Source organism: Ursus americanus, chromosome 3, assembly GCF_024610735.1.
Source record: "Ursus americanus isolate L20-20 chromosome 3, mUrsAme1.1.p, whole genome shotgun sequence".
In the NCBI taxonomy this organism is placed as follows: Eukaryota; Metazoa; Chordata; class Mammalia; order Carnivora; family Ursidae; genus Ursus; species Ursus americanus.
This window is the reverse complement of record NC_142129.1, coordinates 49,335,632-49,348,596: the sequence shown is the minus strand read 5'-3', so window position 1 is coordinate 49,348,596 and position 12,965 is coordinate 49,335,632. Positions and strand designations below refer to the sequence as shown.

General features: G+C 40.8%; 1 protein-coding gene across 1 annotated transcript in view; it reads right to left on the bottom strand.

Annotated features, from left to right (window-relative positions):
* The window catches only part of OSBPL3 (oxysterol binding protein like 3), a 257,656-nt gene extending 244,785 nt beyond the window's left edge, over positions 1–12,871 (bottom strand). The window contains exon 1 of the mRNA XM_087860961.1: positions 8,081–12,871. The gene's annotated coding sequence lies outside the window, so the exon portion shown is untranslated. The remainder of the gene's footprint in view (positions 1–8,080) is intronic.
* Positions 12,872–12,965: the final 94 nt, after the last annotated feature.

The window sequence follows — 12,965 nt, the reverse complement described above, 5'->3', positions numbered from 1 at the left end:
AACCTGTATCACTATACTCACCAGGTGTGTAAACTTAGACAAATTATTTAACCTTCCTGAACTCTAATTCTCTAATCTGTAAAATAATCATAATATCTACCTCATAGGACTGTTAGGAGGACTACATCAAATAATGTATGTAGCATATTCATAGTATACAAAAGGTATACAAAAAAGTCATGTTGAATTAAAAAAAAAAACAGACATAAGGCAAACCTAACACCCAAAGGCCAAATCAGGACAATGTGAAATTGCTTATTTTTGTACTGAATGATTCAGAGAGAGAAAAGGACATATTGCTGTGGTAAATGGTTATTTAAAAATAAAGTGTCATAGCTCCAGGCTCCAATGGGAAAAACGTTTAACCTCAGAAATGAGCTGGCTTTTTAGTCAAAGGCATGGAACTGACTGTGAAGAAAGAGACAGATTCACAAACTCTTCCAGAATCTCAAAATGGCAATGAGAGCTACAAATCAAAGAAAAGGACATTTGTACCCTAGTTCAATGTTAAGGCCCAACCAAATATCCAGGACACACTAAACAGGATTAAATTATACACAGTCTTGAAATTCTTCTGGCTCTCCCTTCATATAACTTAAATAAACATTTATTTTGAAATCTGCATAAGGCCCTTAACGGACATGCCAGTCACAGGGCCTGTCAGGAGCACTAGCTACTTGCTCCTTGAGAATCTCAAGCTAACTGAAGTGGGCCTTGTTAGATTGTTTTTGGGTTAAGAGAAGACCACCAATTAGGACAGAGGTGGGCATCTGGAAACCTATGAAGTGGCTTGGCTTAAAAAGCTCTACTTATCAGTGACAATTAATAAAGTAATTGGATTTTTTCCCTCAGGTAGTTGATGGGAAAGAGTTGGCTAGTTGATAACAGGTGTAAACAAGACATAAAAGAGAAGCAATCTAAAACAGGAGTCATGTTAACGACGGCATATTAGGTTAGCATCTTTAGATCCAACAATTCCTGCTGGAGGAGGAAACATGTTAATCTGGCCCCAAGAGCTGCCTTAGACTGTGAATGGTGCTATTCTTAGAAGCCTGTATGATATCTGCCTCCCTCCTTGCAATGTTTTTTTCCAGTAAACCCCCACTACTTAAGATAGTGTGAGATCTCTGGTTCATGCAATCAAAGAAGAGTAATTAACAATCGTGTGGGGACTGAAATTAAAGGAGACAGTCTCTGCCATCATTGAACTTAAATTGTAATTGTGAAGATCATGCATATTAATTCATGGAACATTAAGTTTCCTACTGTAGAGTAGTATATTAAGTGCTAGGGATACAAAGGTAAGTAGAACACAGACACTCTGCTCCAGGGGCTCAGAGACTCCAATGGGAAATGGACAGTGTGAAGGGGATGCCCAGCATGCAGAAGGGATGGGGGAGGAGCAAATCACTACTGGTTGTACCAAGAATCTGGATGCTTTTTTTTTTTTTTTTTAAGAGATAACAAAGTACTTAAAAGCCTCAATCTTCTTTATGTGTTCTCAGCCACTAACTGGTACTTTGGTGTAATTGTCCTAAATTTTGTTATCAGCGACTAACAAATGTTTTGTGTGTCATCACATTTTAACTGTTCAGTAGGGTGATGGACTCTTCTGCATCATCCACAGCCACATTGGGGGTGGTCACAATGACTACACCGGGTTGAGGTTAGAAATTGTTTGTGGCATCAGACACCGAGAATTAGGGACCAATGGACAGAACTGTGTTAGAAAGAGTAAGGGCTTTGGACTCAGACTTGACTTTGAATCTTAATTCTACCACTTACTCATGAGCAGTGTAACATTTCTCAGCTTCATTTCCTGATAAAGTGTATTCAGTAATTCTCCAAACCCTGCCCTGCATAGGATTGTTGTGTTAAATGAGACCAGGCATAAAAAACACTTGATACCCATGCAACTGGAGCACAAAATCTCAGAACTATAAAACAGCTACCATTATTGTTTTTAATAAAGATCTTTGACCCTGCTTACCAACATAGTCACAAACTGACTCATTTATAATTTATAGAAGAGAATGCATCCTACAAGAGGGCTATTAAGGCTTTTATTTCAGGAATAATTTGAAAAACAGAAGGTAATGTATCTATGAATGTCAAAATGAGCCTTCTTTCATGCCTGATTTGGAGCTGGCAAAGCACTTCAGAATTATCAACAAGAAGAGAGGAGGATTTAGAAAGCAGGCAATCCTACTTTTCAGAAAAAAAACAAAGAAAGCCTAAGTGTTATTCACTCTGGCCTGGGATGCAGAGTGATGCTGGTGTGGGGTCAAGAACTAAACCAGAGTGAGACACTGGCAGACTGTGGGGAAAGAGGGAGAACGTCGGCCCTCTGTCATTAAAGCCAGGCAAGCTCTTTACAGGGGCACGTCACAGGACAGAGCCTAAGAAGAGCAGCTCAGGAGGCCTGGTGCTCACCTCTCTCACACTTGTAGAGCTACAATGAAGTAGACTGCAGCGGCTGTTTGAAGATAAAGGAGTAGCAATCAGGTCTTGAAAAGATGAAATCCTAGAGAAGGGAGGATTTGAGAGAGAGGCGAACCCACAGTGTGTAGCTGCATTTTCCTTCTGGGCAATTACTCCTTCTGGATGTGGGTCAAAAAGCCTAAGAATCCAGGGGAAGGGCTTGGGCAGAGGGCCTCTACTAAAAGGTAGAGAAACTTCTCAGGGATGAAGAAACAAAAAGTAGAAAATGGAAGGGTGAATGTCTCTAGGAAGGGGCAAAATGTATACCCAACATCCTGCCCTTAAGACATCTGCCAAATTTTTAAGCTCAACAAAGTGAAGCCAAGCAGACAAGCTCTAAAGAGCACAAAGGAGTTTGTGTCAGTCTAGGAGTGGTGAGCAGACAAGGGTAGAGTTCAAGACTCACCTTGGGATAGGCCTGGTCAACTCCCCATGTTCGATCTTAGACAAAATGCTGAGAAGTGATCTGCTGGAACCCTAAAAGGTTACACTTTAACAGCAGGGTTGAATCAGACATAGAAACAGCCTTTCCAGAATTTCAGCTCAGCCTTGAGCCAGCTCAGTCTCTAAATGCACTGAGATAATTAGCCTCCATTCTAACTACCCTGCAAAGAAAGGGTGAACTTCTGGAGGAAGATATCATCCAGAGCCACTATAATTTTTAATACTCCATGTCAGCATTCAATTAAAAATTACTTGGCATGTCCCTAGGTGTGGGGGGGGGCAGGGGGCAGACCACATGATAATCACCTGTGACCAACAAAGAAAAACTAGCCCCTAAAAAGAAAAATAAGCCATCCAGGTGTTATCAATAGAGATATTAAAAGGATTTAAGTTCCCTGGTTAGCTTGCTATAAGAGACCAACCCTAAAGGCCCTCACTGGCAACCCTGTCCCAATCCTGTTGGGGACCTTCTCACTCTTGAGATTGTTTTCTGTATTTTCACTTAATAAACTTCTCACAAGACAGGAATCCATCAAAATTCTAGAGGAGAACATAGGCAGCAACCTCTACGACATCAGCCAAAGCAACCTTTTTCATGACACATCCCCAAAGGCAAGAGAAACAAAAGATAAAATGAATTTATGGGACTTCATCAAGATTAAAAGCTTCTGCACATCCAAGGAAACAGTCAGAAAAACTAAGAGGCAGCCCACGGAATGGGAGAATATATTTGCAAATGACACTACAGATAAAGGACTGGTATCCAAGATCTACAAAGAACTTCTCAAACTCAATACACGAGAAACAAATAAACAAATCAAAAAATGGGCAGAAGATATGAACAGACACTTTTCCAATGAAGACATACAAATGGCTAACAGACACATGAAAAAATGTTCAAAATCATTAGCCATCAAGGAAATTCAAATCAAAACCACACTGAGATACCACCTTACGCCAGTTAGAATGGCAAAAATAGACAAGGCAAGAAACAACAATTGTTGGAGAGGATGTGGAGAAAGGGGATCCCTCCTACATTGTTGGTGGGAATGCAAGTTGGTACAGCCACTCTGGAAAACCGTGTGGAGGTCCCTTAAAAAGTTAAAAATTGAGCTACCCTATGATCCAGCCATTGCACTACTGGGTGTTTACCCCAAAGATACAGACGTAGTGAAGAGAAGGGCCATATGCACCCCAATGTTCATAGCAGCAATGTCCACAATAGCTAAATCGTGGAAGGAGCCGAGATGCCCTGCAACAGATGACTGGATTAAGAAGTTGTGGTCCATATATACAATGGAATATTACTCAGCAATCAGAAAGAATGAGTTCTCAACATTTGCTACAACATGGACGGCACTGGAGGAGATAATGCTTAGTGAAATAAGTCAAGCAGAGAAAGACAACTATCATATGATTTCTCTCATCTATGGAACATAAGAACTAGAATGATCAGTAGGGGAAGAAAGGGATAAAGAAAGGGGGGGTAATCAGAAGGGGGAATGAAACATGAGAGACTATGGACTATGAGAAACAAACTGAGGGCTACAGAGGGGAGGGGGGTGGGGGAATGGGATAGACCGGTGATGGGTAGTAAGGAGGGCACATATTGCATGGTGCACTGGGTGTTATACACAACTAATGAATCATCGAGCCTTACATCGAAAACCGGGGATGTACTATATGGTGACTAACATAATATAATAAAAAATCATTATTAATAAAAAAAAAAAATAAATAAATAAACTTCTCACAAACACACACACACACAGACACACACAGACACACACACACACATTACTTGGCATGTCAAAATGACTGAAAACTGAGGAGAAAAAAAAAGATAATAGATCAATAAGTGATCCAGATATGAAGGACAAAAAAAGAGTCCTATCTTGAAGATACAAAGCGAAGATTGCAATAAAGTAACATTTACAGTAAAGCAAATAAATTTTTTGGTTTCCCAGTGCATATAAAAGTTATGTTTACATTATACCGTAGTCTATTTAGGTGTGAAATAGCCTTAGGTCTTAAAAATATGTACATGCTTTAATTAAAAATACTTTATTGCTGGGGCACCTGGCTGGCTCAGTAGGTAGAGTGTGTGACTCTTGACCTCAGGGTGTGGGTTTGAGCCCCACAATGGGTGTAGAGATTACTTACAAATAAAATCTTAAAAAAATATTTTATTGCTAAAAAAGGTTTTCAGTGAGTTGTAATCTTTTTGCTGGTGGAAGATCTTGCCTCCATGTTGATGGCTGCTGCCTGATAGGCTAGTGGTTGCTAAAGGTCGGATGGCTGTGGCAATTTCTTCAAATAAGACAACAGTGAGGTTTGCTGCATCACCTGACTCTTCCTTTCATGAATGATTTTTTTGTAGCATGTGATGCTGTTTGATGGCATTTTATACACTGTAGAACTTTCAAAATTGGTGTCAATCTTCTCAAACCTTCCCACTGCTTTATCAACTAAGTTTATGTAATATTCCAAATCCTTTGTTATCATTTCAACAATCTTCACAGCATCCTCACCAGGAGTAAATAGAGTCCATCTCAAGCAAGTACTTTCTTTGCTCATCCATAAGAAGCAACTCCTCATCTTTTCCTTTGCATTCACAACTTGATTATTTGGCACAAGAGGCCTAGCTTTTGGCCTAGCTCAGCTTTAATGACATGCCTTCCTCACTAAGCTCAGCCATTGTTAGCTTTTGATTTAAAGTGAGAGACTGACTCTTCCTTTCACTTGAACATTTAGAGTCTATTGTAGGGTTTTTAATTGCCCTAACTTCAGTACTGCTGTCTTGGGGAAAAAAGGGGCCCAAGGAGAAGGAGAGAGATGGGGAAACAACCAGTGGAGCAGTCAAAATAACACACTTCTCAATTAAGTTCTTCACCTTAAATGGGTGTGGTTTCTGGCACCCCAAAACAATTATAATAGTAACATCAAAGATCACTGATCACATAAATATAATAATATGGTAAAGGTTTGAAATATTGCAAGAATTACCAAAGTGTGATACAGAGATACAAAGTGAACAAATGCTGTTTGAAAAATTGTGCCAACAGACTTGCTTGACACAGGGTTGCACAAACCTTCAATTTGTAAAAAAAAAAAAAAAAAAAAAAAAGCAGTACCTACAAAGTGCAATAAAATAAGATATATCTGTAGATTTCACCAGGGAATTGGAAATTATAATGCTCATGACTGCGGTGGTTTAATATAGGAGTCAGGGAAAATAGTTTTAAGACTATGGCAGGCTTTCTCAACCTTGGCAGTATTAACATTTTAGGCCAGAGAATTCTTTGTTGTGGGGGCTGTTCAGAGAACTGTAGGATGTTCAGTAACATCCTTGGCCTCTACCCACTAGATGCCAGCTGACAGTATCACTGCACAGTGGTAACAACCAAAGATGTCTCCAGGCATTTGTCAAATATCCCCTGCTCCTGCCCAAGGTGGCACATTTACCCCCAGTTGAGAACCATTGTGCTACTATAAGAATACAGATGGAAGATAATGCAGACAAATTAGGAACTGATTTGAATGACAGCTAATACATAGAAATGAAAATACGAAGTGATGAGTGAAGGATGATAGAGTGGGGCAAATCTAGGATATATGACTAACTTCATTTATTTTAAATTATGGATGCTATAATAATCAAGATAGGAAATATAAAAGGATCAGGTTTTTGGGGAAAGTTAATGAATTTTTGGGGGATATGTTAGGTTTGAGGTGCCTGTATCAGTTTCCTATTGCCATTGTAACAAACTACCATAAGCTTTATATCTTACAGTTCTGGAGGTCAGAGTTCCAAAATGGGTCTCAGCGGGCTAAAATCAAAGTGTAGGAAGGGCTGGTTCCTTCTGGAGATTCAAAAGGGGAATCCATTCCTTGTCTCTTCCAGCTTCTAGAGGCTGCCAGCATTTCTTGGTTTGTGGCCACATCACTCCAGTCTCTGCTTCCATTGTCACACTGCTCTCTTCTCTGACTCATCAAGCCCATCCAAGTAATTCAAAATAAATTCTCCATCTCAAGATCCTTAACTTGATCACATTTGTAAAGTCTCTTTTGCCATATAAGGTAGCATTCACAGATTTCAGGGATTAGGGCATGGACAAATTTGGGTGGCCCTTTTTCAGCCTACCACAGTGCCTAGGGGGTAGTCCGAATAAAGATGTCTAAAAGGCAGTTGAGCATATGGCTTTTGAGCTCAAGAGGGATTTGGACTGTGGTTATAGATATGAAGTCACTGGCATGTGTATGGATATGCCAAAGGGAGAAATGTAAAGAAAAATATCAAAGACATAACTGTGGGGAGCATTATATAAGGGGTGAGCATCAGTTAGGATTAGGATCACCTGCATATGAGAGCAACTTAAATAACAATGGCTTAAATAAGAAGGAAGTTTATTAAACTATTAAAGAAGTTAAAGAGGTTAGTATGGCACCTCGACCAAATCACCAATGTGCTAGTTCCTTCTTTCTTCCTGCTCTGCCATCCTAAGGTGTATGGCTTCCATCTTCAATGATCCAATTTAGCCAAAAATGGCTGCCAGCGTTTTGCCATCTTATCTAGTTTCTAGGCAGAAAGAGGAGAAGGGGTAAAAGGGCATTCCTCCAAGCTGAGTCAGATCTCCCTAGAGATTTCTTATAAGTCCCACCCAACTGGCTTTCACTTGACCCACTGACCACACCTAGGGAAGTCTTTTATAGGTATATCACCACCCAAAAAAAAAAACAAAAAGAAAAAAGAAAAGAAAAGAAGAAGGAAGAAAGAAAAGAAAATCAAGGTTCTGTTACTAAAAATGAAGGGGAGAATGGGTATCAAGTAGCCAAAGAGCAGTCTCTTTGAGAATGGACAACACACACACACACACACACACACACACACACACACACACACAAAACCAAAAAACTCTACAAATGAGGTTGAGAAGGAATGACCAGTGAAAGAGGAAATGAACCAAGGGTGGGGAGTTTGGAACTGTGTCCTGGAGGGCAGCTCCCTGAGAAGTTGGATTCAGAAATTGTACCTGCATATAGAAGGTCAAGGGTAAAGTCATTAGCTGTCTACTTTCAAGATATTCTGCTGGAGAACAAGCAAGGGTAAAGGGGACAACGGCTCCAGCTGAGGGTTTCTTAGAAAATCACATACCTTGCCTGATTTCTCTTGTATCTTCCAATAGAGGCCTTGGTTGTGAACTGCTTCATCAACTTCAGGGTGGAGAACAGAAAGAAAGCTATCAGAATTTTCAGGTAGGACATCTACAAAAAGAATTTGGCATATGCAGGCTACTTTTTGTTTGTTATGCTATAAAAGAGCACTGGAGTCTACCTCACCTTGATTTACGACACTTTATCTTGAGACATACGTGGTGGAAGGGGCAAAATAAGCAGGCCCTTCCTGCATTTCCACTAAACATTGGTTCTTTAAAATCTATTTTCCCCCTAATACTATGTACATACCAAGAATCCAAACATCTTAACCCACTCTGATTCAGGAGACTCACAAATTAAAAATCTTTCCCACAGATCTCTTCCCATACTGTCTCTAACCTGGGTACGTGTTTGGCTAGAATAGTGATATTTTGTTACATCACACGACCCATCCAAGGTGCTGGTTTCCAGAATCAACATTCTTTAAAAGTACAATTACTGAATATGGCTCATGACAAGTTGCAACCACTGTGCCAAGACAGGAAACAGAAGCACTAGTTCTTCACAGGCAAGGGCCTTGAAGGTTGTATCCTACTGTGACCTGGATTAAGCCTCCAGATAAATCCTTCTGGGAGGTGGAACCGTGGAGTGCTAGAGTCAGCCTCCTAAACATTGCCCTCTAAGCTCACTATTATTATTATTAACTTGAGAGAGTTAGTAGAAGGGAGAGGGAGAGAGATCTGTGCTTAGCGTGGAGACCAACCTGGGTAGGGCTCAATCCCAGGACCAAGAGATCATGACCTGAGCTGAAACCGAGTCAGATGCTTAACGGAAAGCTGCCTTTAATGCACATGGTCCCATCTTGATTTGTCTCCTTTCTTGTTGAAATTACCTTTAAAGATTCAGAAGTTGGCAGACTGGCATAATCCCAGTAAGTAGGGTATTAACAACTTTGTCTTTGTTAGATTGCTGGGAAGACTAAACACACAAATGTATGAAAATTAGGTGCCCATTTAATCCTTCTCAGACTTCCCTCCAAAAGGCTCAAGGTAAATGGAATTGATGGATGTTGCACTTCAATTCTTGGTCCTGGTCACTAGTGTTATCACCGGGTGAGTTACTAGAATTACGGACTGGAGTCATGGATACAAATCTCTAATTCCAGGCACTTCTCTTCCGTAACACCATTTCAGTTAGGAGTCCTCTTGGTCTCCCTCACGTGCAATCTGCCCAGCTATTAATTTAACAAATTGTACTGCCCACCCAGTTCAAAATTAGCTATCATTTGAGTGTGTAGAGTGCCAGGCAACATGCTAAGCACATTCTCACTTTATCCTTACAACCCTTAGGGCTATTGTAAGTAATGTCAATTTACAGATGGGTTAACTTAAGGCACAGAAGTGTTACTCCGTAGGATCCCATTAGGCAGCGTCAGCAGAGGGTACAGATCTTTGGGCTGTCCTCCTCCAACACTCATCAGAAGTAAAGTTTCATCTGACAATATGACACGCTCCAACTCAGAGCAGGTGACTTAGAAAACCTATAGATTTTCCCTATCCTCCCCAAATTGTAAAGATTTTTTATCTCTTGGTCCAGATGTATTACCCATGCCAACCTACAACTTCATTAAACTGAGTAAGAAAAGCTATAATTTCCAGAACTTAGTGTAATTGTTCTGTTGGAATATGGGTCCCAAAGTGAAGCTCCCACACTGAAATGAAACAAGCATTTAGCTCTTCAAACTCCTATGGGAGAGGAGGCAGAAGATAGAGGGTTGGGAATTGGGTGTTACATTGACCATGCTGGAGTAAGTATAACATCTGGAGCTCCTGTTGATAAACTGAACATTCTGAACCATATCTGAATGAAGAAAACTGTTGAAGGTGGGGGATAGGAGACAACAAAACACTTCCTTGTAGTCAGGAAGTAGAGAACTCATATCTGAAATGGGAGGCAAGGTCATCCATCTACTGTGAGAACAGGGGAGAAGGGAGAGAGAAGCTTGAGGAGCATGATTTTATAAATTAACCACGAGGAAGACAGGGAAAGAATGGTTATGTAAGGATAGTTGTGCTGGGTGCCTGCTGGTTCAGTTGAATCAGAGGTTTACAACAGTGCTGCCAATTGGCAGGTGTGTGTGATTTTCTCCAGTAATGCTCAGATTAGATGTGGAAGTGGAGAAAGCAGATAGCTGGGCTGCTCCCAGGCTGGGTGTGCGTAAAGCAGATGCCACAAAAAGCAACACAGGTGACAAAGTCAGAGGGTGGAGGCAATGCAGTGATGGAAAAGATACACTGAGAAGTTGGCTGAGGAAGGCAAGCAACAAGGGAATGATCAGGGACTGGAATTTTTTGAGTCCAAGGAAATAGATCAGAGATTGAGAGAGAGAGATCAGAGTATGAAGCTGTATAATGGGATTTCAAATTTCGGAAGTGAAGTAGTTCTGGAGCAATGACAAGTTTAAGTTGCAACCAGGAGAGTTACAATCAAGTAAAAAATTTTGAGGTTATAGTGGCATTAAGGACAGGTCACTCACTCACTTGTACGTAATTATTACCAGTATTTTTCTTAAGAGTTGGAACAGAGTACGTAAATGCTCAGTTAATGTAGTGAAGGTCCAAGAGTACAGAAAACAGAGAAGGGTCCACAGAAATGTCATGAATCTCACACAGGTAGTTCTGCCTGAGAGGAAGAGTAACGGTCTGGAAGATGCCAAGATCACAATGGCCTCTGTTGTGGACAGTGTGAAAGGAAAGCAGGCTCCACCTGCGAGGTCTGCAGAGGTTCTGAGGCCTGGAAAATGAAGTCTTTTTTTTTCCCTTCTTTTTTAAGATTTTATTTGAGAGAGACAGACAAAACACGAAGGGGAAAGGTCAGAAGGAGAAGCAGACTCTCCACTGAGCAAGGAGCCAGATGCAGGACTCAGTCCCAGGACTCTGGGATCATGACCTACGCCAAAGGCAGAAGCTTAACCGACTGGGCTACCCAGGTGCCCCTGGAGAACGCAGTCTTTCCTAAGAAAAGGAAGTGTGGGTTCTGTAAAGAGGCTAATAGATGACCTGGTTTATATGGAGTTTTAGAAGGCAGTGTAAAAAGCCAGGGTCAGTTCATGTGATATTACTCCAAGGAAATGCCTGTGTCACCTTTAACAGCAACAACCTCTGTGAGCCTGTTCAGATAGAAAATAAGAACGATACTTGTTCCATACACCTTATGAGCTAGTGAAGATAAGCTGAGAAGTGAATGAACTTTATAAAGCAATCTGAGTTTTAGGGCTAGAATTTGGCCAAAAGGTCATGTGAAAATATGTATTTGAGTTAGCAACAGATTACAGCTACATGTGCAAAGGTTCTATGACGCCTGTGTTTTATTCCACATTGTGAAACTACTTAAACCAAGGGAGATTAGAGTAAGAGCAGTCAAGGGTGTCAAAGTTCTAGAGATCATCAGAGCTAATTGAGAATACAAAAGAACACTAGATATGACAATTGATCACTGCTAAACTTGGAAGAGGTAATTTTTCACTATGACTTCCAAGGAATTTGACATGGATATAAAATGAGAAGTATTCCAGTAGTCATCAGTTAAGTGCTTTCACAAATGTTAATGCTCAACAGCAATCTTATAACGTAGCCATTTATGGTTATGTAAGTTTAACCATAATTCAAGGACTTAACCGCCAAATGTGATTAGTGGCTACTGTATTGGACAGCCCAAGTACAATCCATCATCACAGAAAATTCTATTGGACAGTGCTGTTCTAGGCAAAATCCAGAGTGTAGGTGGCACTTGGAAGAAACATTCCTTAAAAACCTGACTCACTTGTGATAGCACCAAGCCACCTATAATGGAGCAAAAGAAAGGAAGACATGGGTTAGACAGTGTTTTTTTTTGTCCTTTCTTAAGATTTTGTCAGAGAGAGCACACATGAGCTCCCATGATCAGGGGAGGGGCAGAGGGAGATGGAGAAGGAGGCTCCCTGCCAAGCAGGGACTCTGTTCCCCGGACCTTGGGATCCTGATGAGCCAAAGACAGATGTTTAACCAACTGAGCCACCCAGGTGTCCCTGTCCTTTTTATAAGACAGCACGTATACTTCACAGCTGGAAATTCACTTTTGAGTTAACTGTGGGATCACTTGTTATATATAAATCACAAGGGGCACGTAACAAGTAGAACCTGCCTAGAACACAGCAGGTACTTAGTAATGATCTCTGTCAACACAGGTTTTAGTTGATGCAGGAAGCACAGAAGTAGATCAACTCCCTAGCCCCCATGTCTTCCCATGATGATCTAGAGTTCTTATAAGCTAAATTGCTGTACTGTCTCTGAATACCACTAACTTCTGCAGTTACCAAGTTCTGTTACAAAGGCTTTTCCTCTGAATTACAGCAGGCTTTCTCAAATTGCTTCTGCATGTTTCCTGACTTGTTTGCTTACATTTCCCTGATGAGTGAAAGATTCACAAGTTACAAATTGCTTTGTCAGGCCTTAACAGGCTATCTAACACCCCACCACCTTTGAAACCACTGACAAAGCCTCTTCCCAGTCTCCTTGTCCCAGAGGTGGCTCTCATCACCACCAGATTTCCTTCACTGCGAATTTCACCATCTCCATAAAACTTCCAGGGCCTACTCTAAATCTTATGGCATAGACCGTGAATGAAATAACTCAGTACACAAATTATACAGTCATATACCCCAAAACATGACTAGAAGCACATTATTCTATCCACATTTGGCATAAACACTCCAGTGTTTATTCTGGCTGAGGAAACTCTGAAGGATGAATTACTGAAGGTATTGTTCTAGTTCAGGGTTTCCTAGAGGACTAAGTAAACACAATCCAGTACTGTGACTAGTAACACTGCTCCACAAGTACTTA